Source organism: Monodon monoceros, unplaced genomic scaffold, assembly GCF_005190385.1.
Source record: "Monodon monoceros isolate NGI ecotype Baffin Bay Population unplaced genomic scaffold, NGI_Narwhal_1 Super_Scaffold_4, whole genome shotgun sequence".
NCBI lineage: Eukaryota > Metazoa > Chordata > Mammalia > Artiodactyla > Monodontidae > Monodon > Monodon monoceros.
In genome coordinates, this window is record NW_021703781.1 from 75,641,318 (window position 1) to 75,652,239 (window position 10,922).

At 40.8% G+C, this 10,922-nt stretch overlaps 1 pseudogene; it reads right to left on the bottom strand.

Moving 5' to 3' along the window:
- Positions 1 to 8,213: 8,213 nt before the first annotated feature.
- LOC114883503 lies at positions 8,214 to 8,313 on the bottom strand (annotated as a pseudogene).
- Positions 8,314 to 10,922: the final 2,609 nt, after the last annotated feature.

Sequence of the window (10,922 nt, forward strand, 5' to 3'; positions counted from 1 at the left end):
GAGTGACAAGAATAAAATTGGAAGGTTTTGCTCAGAGAGATACTACCACTGATTCTAAACTAGTTGTCTATGCTAATCAAGGCACAGCCTTTGAGCTTCCTCTAAAAGTTTCCACTTTTTTAACTTAGAAAATAATGCTTGAACTTTCAGTTGTTATATATAAATTCTGACAGATATCAAGAGAGGAAATGTGGGCACTGAGCAGGAAAACAGAACATTCAGGACATTGTTCTAGTCTTGCTATTCCTTGCTATGCAAGCTTTGGCAAGTGATTTTTATCTCTGGGCAACGATTTCTAAATTTTACCTGTTTACCTTATCCTAAATATTTGTATTTAGCAATAAAACACACTACCAAAAAAAACCCCAAAAGGCTCATCGTTTTTCCCCATTCAAAACAGACCTGGGTAGAGAGAAAATTCACACGAACTATATTGACAGAGTATATTTTTCTCTTCTCGTTTGACATTTAGTTTACTGAGTGGGATAAAGTCTGTAAAGAGGTTATCTGGGTAACATTTACTTGTATTATTTTAAAATTTGTTAACAAGGCTATAGTTAATTGGACAGAGATAAAAAATGAATGTGCCCACAATTCTGTTTGAATCTCAGTTGAAGTGGCCCAAGGAGCGATGATAAGCTCACAGTGAAGCAGCGCTTGGGAAGGTGGTGATGAAAATGGTGGAAAAAAGGGTGGGTGGGTGGCGGGCATTATCTTTCTAGAAATTGTTAATGCATCCTTCACAGATTAAAGCATTTAGTGTGTTCAGGGAGGGGCCTCACAGATGACGAGCACTCACCAACGATGTGCCGCATGGGGAACTAAACCCCACGTGGCCATCTTACCCATGACGCGGCCTGAGCCTAGGCGGGGCCTAGGCCAGGGGCTAGGCCATTGCCTGGCAACCATTACCCAGCAGTCTTTGCCCGCCCGCCATTGTGCAGCAGCCATTGCCCAGCAGTCTTTGCCCATCTACCATTGGGCAGCAGCCACTACCTAGCAGTCTTTACGTGTCGTCATTACACGGTGGCCATTAACGGCTGCCGTTACCTGCCTTGTGACCAGGAGGCCACTGCCTCCTGCCACTGTGCAGCAGCCGTTCGTGTCCGTCCCCAGTGACCCAACTGAAGCCGCAGAGCCACCCATGCCCCAGCTGCGCTCCTGCAGGAGGAGCTGGCTGTGGCGTCTCCCTTCCTGACCCAGGAATCCTTTAGAGCTGTAGGGCCCAGCCTGAGGACCCGTGGCCACCGTTCCCTGAGGAGTTCTGGCAGTCAGGCCCCACCGGGATGTTTTCACAAGGGATCCCAGGTCCTGAGGGGGATGAACTCGTTGGGAGGGAGAGAAAGTGACTTCTCACGTGGGCAGAGGCTGAGACTGTGTGACACCTGACCACATGGGCAGTTGTCCAAGGCGCCAGCTTGTAAGCAACCACAGGGAAGTCTGGATCCTTCTAGAATTCTAAAGAGAGTCAGAGACTGTTTTCTTTACCACTATGCATCTCACTTCTGGGGTCGGACGATTTCTTTGAGATGCTGATTTTGGTAAGATTATCTGCTCAAGGGGGTAGGTTAACTATAAACTTCTGACTTGCCCAAACAGGTGTGACCTCAGCCTGCCAAGCCCCGTCATCGGTGGTTGGCCCACTTCAGCCCTTCTTCCCTCCACCCCTTCACCTCTGCAGTGCTGTCTCACCTATAAGTAAATGCCGGACAAGACAGTTACAGGATTGTGCGCCCGGTGGAGAAAGAGGACTTGGGGGTTAGCAGGAGTGTGTCATTTACATTTTACCCCAGCCCAGAGCTTTGTCACTTTGCTGTGGTGGGACAAAACCCAGGTCACCATGAACTCAAAGAGAACTTGGAGTGGAGCAGGGCCCCAGAGCAGCAGGAGACCTCAGTCACAGCAGCTGGAAAGGAAGGGAGGAACATGGCAAACAGTGCAAGGGTTTCTCGACTCCCTAGGGGGCAGAATTAGAGAAATCTGTTTTATGACTGTCATTGTGACTCTTTTCTCCCCAGGCTCGGTGGCCTGGGAAACATGGAGAACTGAAGCTGCTGTGGTACCTCAGAACTTGGACGTTTGACAGACAAGTGCTGGCAGAGAGACTGCTGGCTTTGGGAGTCATTTTGTAAACAGGCCCCTGTTTGTGCAAGTGTTTGGGGAAGGTCTTAACGTTCAGCTTCTTGTGCAGAATGGGTGACTTAGGTTTCAGAGCCCTGGACCAATCCAAGGCACCACACATTCCCAAACTCCTATGAATGAGCTCGCCAGACAATCTGAAGGGGTAGACAGACTTCTATGAAGAAATCAACCAGAACCTGGATTGTTCCTATTAATGAAATTTCTAAATCCATGCCAGACCTAAATTCAAATCATGGACTAGAACTGTATCCTAGAATGGCATAAAAAGAGGAAAGGTTTGGGGTAAAAATATGGCACTTCCATCCTGGAAACAGAATCTCATCTTGGAAGCTTAAAGTTACAAGCTTATCACAATATTTCCAGCATTGACTGATTATGCAAATAAAGTGGTGAATTTATCATTTCATTTTTAAAAGAAAATGTTCTACATCATTTACATCCCTTGGGTTAGGTCGATTTTTTGGTTTTGTTTTGGTTTTTACATTTTTAGGAGAAGGCATTTCTGATGAAAATAAAATTCATGAGGAGAACTCCGTAAGCTCTAGCCCAGAGAAGATTAGCTGCAACTACAAAATAGCACGCCTGACAAGGTTACTTCAAGTTTGTGTACATCTTATTCTTAACACTGTATTCTCTAAAATCGGTGATCTTCAAACAGGAAGAGTGAGACAGAAAAAGTGGAGGGCATGTTGCAGTTTCCAGGGTAAACTCCATAGTGTGCCGAAGAAAGATTATTCTTTAGACTTAATACTTTAATTTTTTTAAAGAAGTACTTTTTAAAAAAAATAATATTTATTTACTTCGTTGCACCAGGTCTTAGTTGTGGCAGGCGGGCTCCTTAGTTGTGGCATGCAAACTCCCAGTTGCGGCATGCGTGTGGGACCTAGTTCCCCGACCAGGGATTGAACCCAGGAGTATCATCCACTGTACCACCACGGAAGTCCCTAGACTTAACATTTTTGTTTTTGTTTTTGTTTTGCGGTATGCGGGCCTCTCACCGCCGTGGCCTCTCCCGTTGCGGAGCGCAGGCCCAGCGGCCGTGGCTCACAGGCCCAGCCGCTCGGCGGCATGCGGGGTCCTCCTGGACCGGGGCACGAACCCGCGCCCCCTGCATCGGCAGGCGGACCCCCAACCACTGCGCCACCAGGGAAGCCCTTAACATTTTTATGATACAAATTACAGAAGTTAAAGCTTGACAAAATCTTTCTGGCTTATGGAGGATATGCAAAGGTTAAAGAGGAAAAGTTAAATTAATTAAAATAAAAAAGACTGAGGAACTATCTCAATATTGAACTGGTTTGAAGAATTTCTCTACTAAGAAGAAAGGCAGAGAAAATAACCATATGGAAGCATAAAATATGGTACAGACTGATGGAAACGTCCTGATATCTGAATTAAAAAGCAACATTGCATTAGAAAACTTCAACCATAGATGTTAAACGATAGATCGTACATTTCCAAAATTAAGGGACTAAGATGACTAAATTCACCTTTTCATCCTTACTTTTAAACCAAAATAAACTTAGATTTAAGTTTGAAAGCACACAAGTGTTCAGGTCCTTCATACTGTGATTTCATTCTGAATAACTGCCTTTTATTTTTGATGCCTGTTGTGTCTCTACCTCATGTCACAGTTTAACCTCTCTCAGTGTGACAGCCAGTAATTAAGAGAACCCATGTTGTGTAGCTTAATGTTTGGTTGTGCTGGTCATGTATATGTGTCATGTATGACACTGTTTCATACCATGCAATTTAATAAACAGCACCACTTGATATGTTTATTTCTAAAGAACAAAAAACCAAGCTACCATCTTTTGAGAGTCAAAACATAGGTTTTCACGGTGATGTTGTGAACAGCAAGATATTTTATACACTACACTACTTTTAGTATTTGTACGTTACATATAAGAATGTATAAACCTCTAGATTATGTGTATTTTACACACACAAATCTGAATATTATATGCACAAATATGAAATAACCATTTTATAATTATAGTAATTACTTGGATTAATATTTTGTTACCAGTCGTTTTCAACCTTCTTCCCCTTTTTATTCAGTGAAATCTTTCAAAGGAATTCTTATTTGGAAGCCCAATTTGCAAAACAGACCAAGGTGGCTCTGCTCTGATCAAAGTGTTTGTAGGGCCCAAGAGGCAGCAGCCTTCGAGGTTCGGTCTCAATGGCCCTCCAGCCCTTTCACAGGGTTTCTAGTTCTGGAACACTGGAAACCACTGTCATATATAATGCCCTACCTTTGTAGTGGGCTTTTATATATGTTCCAGTGTTTCATCCTCATAATATTGTCAGTGTCATTCCATTTTGCAGATGAGAAAATGGGAAGTCAGATCAATTCATTTTCCCGCTGCCACATAATTATTGAGTGATTCGACCTAGAACTTGAACTCTAACCCCTGACTCCAATGTTATTCCCGTTATTTCCTACTGACTACAACAAGAGAAACATGCTCAGAGTCTCACCCCAAGTAGGATGAGACAGAATTCATGTAAAGCATTTTTCTTAATGTTGTCTCTCTTCAGCAGATATGACTGACGGTCTTCGCATGGGTCACACCTCTGTGGTTTACCCGGGTTACTGATTGCAGAGGCTGTGCGATGTGTGTAATTCCCAGCCTGTAAACCTAGCCCTTTCTCTCCCACTTGAGAAACTGTATTGGACTAGAGGGCATGAGGGTGATGTTATCTGGATCTATTTTTATTTATGAACAAGGTGAACAGTTCACAAATTTCAGTATTTTAATTAATGGTAGAAACAATTGATTTTCATCATCCTAGTTGAGAGACAGTGTATCTAAAGAAGTAGAATTAGTGATCATCATCTTGAAAAATATTATTAGAATATAATAATAGAATCAAAAATTACCTTGGTAGGAGAAGAGACTCAGTAGGGGCCAAAGAAAAGAGGAAAATTAAGGAAGAAAAATAAACTGCTTGGGTGTAAGATGGGAAGGGTTTAGTATAGCTGGGATTAATGTAGCAATCAGAATTATAACATTTAATACCAGTCAGTGATGAAGCACTTAATTTTGCGTGTGGCAAATATATTCAATACTAGTCAGATGCTCACCAAGTGAGCTTTTCCCAGTTCTACATTTTCTCACTTCTGAGGATCTAAAAGGATCCTGGAATGGAGTAAGAAGGAGCTACAACTATCAGGGAAATGCAAAACAAAACCACAAGGTATCACTTCACACCTGTTAGAATGGTTACTATCAAAAAGACAAGAAATAACAAGTGTTGGCAAGAATGTGTAGAAGAGGGAACCCACGTGAACTGTTGGTGGGAATGTAAATTGGTGCAGCCACTGTAGAAAACAGTATGGGGGTTCTTCAAAAAATTAGAAATAGAAGTACCATATGATCCAGCAATTCCACTTCTGGGTATTTATCTGGAGGAAATGGAAAAACTAACTGGAAAAGTTATATGCACCTCCATAGTCATTGCAGCATTATTTACAACAGCCAAGATATGGAAGCAACCTAAGTGTCCATCGATGGATGAACAGATAAGGAAAATGTGATATATATATATATATATAATATATATATAATATATATATTATATATATATATCATGGAGTATTAGTCATAAGAAAAGAAGCAAATCTTGCCATTTGTGACAACATGGCTGGACCTTGAGGGCATTACACTGAGTGAAATAAGTCAGATAGAGAAAGACAAATACTGTATGATCTCATTTATGTATGGAGTCTTAAAAAAAACCCAAAAACTGAACTCATAGATACAAAGAACAGATAGATAGTTGCCAGAGGTTGGACAGGAAAAATAGGTGAAGGGGGTCAAAAGGTACAAACTTCCAATTAAAGTCATGGGGATGTAATGGACAGCACAGTGACAATAATTTATAATACTGTATATTTGAAAGTTGCTAAGAGAGTAGATCTTTAAGGTTTTTATCACAAGAAAAAAAAGTGTAACTGTGTAGAGATGGATGTTAACTAGATTTATTGTGGTGATCATTTTGCAATATATACAAGTATTGAATCATTATGTTGTACGCCTGAAACTAATATAATGTCATATGTCAATTATATCTCAATAACAAAAAGGAGCCACACCTTAAAACCCCCAAGAAGAAAATAGAATGATTTGAATCTGGAGAAGGGAAAGCTGAGGTTTCAAGTGAACCAGTTTGAGGAGAGAAACATAAAAATTATGAAACCATCTTGTCTCAGTCTCTTAAAGGGCAGGATGAGACGTTTATAGGAAATAGATACGAGAATTTTGCCATGATGAGGGTGGCAGGCAAAATAAGATGGGTGAACAAGTGAAGCTGAGAAACTCATTAAATACAGGAAGAGTTCTCACTTATCTAAACAACTGAAGTTTGTTCTTAAAGACAAAGGTACGGACCAATGAGTCCCCTTGGATCCCTTATATATGGTTTTATGACTCCTGTGGCCAACAGAATACAAAGGAATTTGTAGCAGAGGAATTATAGACATGTGGCAGTAGTCATGTCCCATGGTATGCTAATAGATGCTACGGGAAAGTTGGTTCGGGTTCAAATAATTTGGGGGAGTACCAGGTTCACAAAAGGTATACAGATGTCTTCAGGACAAGGCTTCTCAGAACCCTTGATATGTTCATGTACATTGTAAAGCTCTCAACACAAGAGAACCAGAAGCATTTTACAAACTTAGTTAAATAACCTTTTTTCCTCCCTCTTTATAACTCACAGAACACTAGAGTTCTGGGGAACATAGTTTGAGAAATGCTGATGTACAGCACTATTTTTTTTTTTTTTTTTTGCGGTACGCGGGCCTCTCACTGCTGTGGCCTCTCCCGCTGCGGAGCGCAGGCTCCGGACGCGCAGGCTCAGCGGCCATGGCTCACGGGCCCAGCCACTCCGCGGCACGTGGGATCTTCCCGGACCGGGGCACGCCCTGCATCGGCAGGCGGACTCTCAACCACTGCGCCACCAGTGAAGCCCTGTACAGCACTATTCTTAAGCAAGGATGCATAGTCAGAAAGTTGGCAGATTGCTCCTAATTAATAAGAAAACTCAGTACATCTGGGATCAAACTTAGTAATTTCACACTATCTTTCCCTACCCCAAATCACACAGAGCTAGGGTTCTATGGAATGCCCTTAGTCCTCTGGGTCGTGCTGTTCTAGCCCAACTGTTTTTGCTCACCCAACACAACTTACAAATTCCCACCTTCCTTCCTTTGTTTAACAGACTTTCCCCAGTTAGAATGTCCAGCACTGAGTCCTTGCTAGACACAAATAGAGCACAGAGCTGGTGGCAGGAGAGAAAGAAGGAACTGAAGGATCCTGTCCTGAAGAAGCTTCCAGTCAACACACAGCCTCTGACCTGAAGCCTTGCCAATGCTTCCTCTGTGGATGTTACGTTTACACCTCTCTTATAACTCTCACTATATTTTTCTTTGTACAATAGTTATTTTAGATTTAATATTAATCGAGTGCATTTTCCATGCCAGGCACTGTGCTCAGTGCTGTAGAGGACAAGGAAATGAGCCTTGTCTTCAGAGCAGTTAGCATTCAGGTAAAACACAATATGTTAGAAAAGTCATCATTTTTTTTTTCTTTTTTGACAAATAAAATTGTATATATTGAAGTGTAAAACATGATGATATGTGTACATTTTGAAATGATCACCACAATAAAGTTAACACATCTATCACACCCTATAGTTACCTTTTTTTAAAAAAAATAAAGGGGCTTCCCTGGTGGCGGAGTGGTTAAGAATCCGCCTGCCAATGCAGGGGACACAGGTTCCAGCCCTGGTCTGGGAAGATTCCACATGCCACGGAGCAACTAAGCCCGTGCGCCACAACTACTGAGCCTGAGCTCTAGAGCCTGTGAGCCCCAACTACTAAGCCTATATGTCACACCTACTGAAGCCCTCGTGCCTACAGCTCGTGCTCTGAAACAAGAGAAGCCACCGCAATGAGAAGCCCGCGCACCACAACAAAGAGTAGCCCCCGCTGCCCGCAGCTAGAGAAAGCTCACGTATGGCAACGAAGACTCAACGCAGCCAAAAAGAATAAATAAATTAATTAATAAAAAAATATGGAATGGGAATTTGCATGTCATTCTTAATGAAGGGGCCATACTAATCTTCATATCATTCCAATTTTAGTGTATGTGCTGCTGAAGCGAGCACTAGTCATTGACTGTTAACACGAGTCTTAGGTCTCCTGACTTATGTAAAATTTTCCATCAGTTTTAGACATGTAAGTATACAGACACACCCTCATGGCTGTATTTTCCTTCGCCACGCCCCTCCCAGCCTCTGGTCCCATACAGGAAATGAAAGGCTGTTTCCTAATATAGCTTCGAATACATGCTTCTTTGTACACAGAAAGTGACCATGTCTAACATGCCCTGAACGTATTTTTTAATTGACTTGAAGGAGAAGTAGGAAATTTAATATTAACGTTGCTCAATATTATATCCTTTTTTTCTTTACAATCTTTTGGGCTTTCCCTTTATTTCTTAGTTATTTTCTTCTTCCATATTTTTTCCACTTAAAGCTAAATGACACTATTTAGTTACTACTCCATTTAAAGGTAATAACAGGAAGTGAAAATATGAAAAAAATAATTATCAGTATTACTCCTTAGAATTTTGCTTTATGAAAATATTTTTAAAGCTATTACTCATGTTGAAGTTTTAGCATTCATTAATATATGCATTTTGTGCAAACTCTACATTCCCGGTTTGGCTGTTATACACACAAATGAATGAATGTACTTTAATGAATTTGATTAATATGCAGCAGTTTGAGATCCACTTTGTCTTATTAGTACAGAAATGCTCCTCATTGAGTGCTGCTGAATCGGAATGGTGTGTCTGCCTGGGAAGGCTGACACACACACACACACACATACACTTCACAAATAATGTAAAGCTAAGATTTTCGTAATTATCATAATTCACTCATTAAGATATTAGCAAACTGTCGCATCCACAAAAGATTCTCTATGCATGGAATTTTCCATCTTTTGCCTGCGCCCAAGATATACATGCAGTGCCAGTGCCAGAGAGTGTAAATGGAAACCCTACTTCTGCATTTTATTAGCAAATTTTGCAAACTACAAACAGCTTGATTGTTGTATAAATTTATAGTTGTGCTTGCACATTTGTGATGGTGGTTTTCAGCATGCAAGTTTTATCTAAGAGCTTTTACTTGGAACTGCGCAGAGCAATTCCAAAACCTCAAAACTAAAGGAAAATAAAATTGAAGTGCCTTTACAATTGAGTGATTTATACATTAAACTATTTTTTTAAAACAAGATTAAAAATACTGTGCTTCTAGAAACATTCTCTCCCGGTGGAAGCCACTCAGATGGAAAATTTCATCTATTTCAAACTGATTTTTTGCCTGACTGACTCTCACATATTTTCCTAAAACCTGGTCATGGCAAATGATTTATTCTACTTTAACAATACTGTGCAAGTAGCCAGGAAGAGTCAAGTGCTGCAGGCAGTTGTCCAATTAGGTGCTCACCTATATTTTGACTTTTTTATGCTTACACATACTTATTCTTTTCTTTCCTTCTGATCCCCTACTCAGCAGCACTTTCTTCTGGATGAAAGTATCTGCATATTTCTGTACTAGGAATACGTAGCCAAATCTGAGCTGTAGAATGCGTTTTACATCAAAATTCCAAATAAGGATAAGGTGGGAAAACCCATTTTCCTACAGTTTAAGAGCTAATAGAGGGAGCTCAGGTATGGTGTATAAAGGGTGCACCTATTTTCAATGTCCTTCCCATAGTAACCCTCCCCCCTCCTCGGTGCAGTGGCATCTGTGCCACCACAGTGCCCCTAGTGACAGGGATGCTCTGCATCTTATTAAAGATGACTGGTCTAAATAAACGGAGCTACCTGGCTACAACACACAAGGCCATTCTTCACTTAGATAATTGTTGCTTTTCTTCAGATTTTAATCTCTCTTAATTGAAAAATAATTTTTTCTTCAACTATTATTGTCATTGACTCACCAGCCTCTGTGGCAACATATATTCCTTTTGAAAAACTGATTTTAAAGAAAACAAACAGCAGGTAAAATTTTCTTACAGAAACAATTGCTAGGTGAAAAAGTTAATGGGAGTCTGGTATTCTCTGAATGGGTTCATGTCATAATCTGAAAATAAAAAAAGAATTATGATCTCAAGTAGTATGTGAGAAAGCTACAGAAGTAAATCCAAACTTTGATATTTGGAATTTTCTTTGGCTATAGCAATAGCTGGTGAGTTTTCTCCAGGGGTAGACGCTCAGCTATTTTGATTCTACTAAACAAATCAAAGGAGCCACCATTATTTTTCTAAATAGCAGTACAAAAAAACCAAACACACACACACACATACACACACACACACACACACACACACACACAAAGAAAAACATAAAAAACCCTCACATTCCAGATCAGGTTCTTACCTTGATCCACTTACACTCACGTAGAAATTCCTTGAGTGAAGGAATTTGGAGGTTCCCACGGCAGCATTGGGCAAACCACAGAGAAGGGTGACTTGGCCAGTTAAGCCCACCTCAAATGACCGTGTAACTCATTTTCTGATGACAGAAAATGAAAAAAGGCATTAAGGCTCAAGCTTCTTCCTTTATAATGCCTCATTTGAAATAAAGAGGTCAAGAAAAAGAATTCTTTCTTGCTACCCTGACACAGGCCATCAGGGACTAGAGAGAGATAATGTGTTAATACTGTTAACCAAATGCTACTGTGGCCCTTATTACCTCAGGACTATT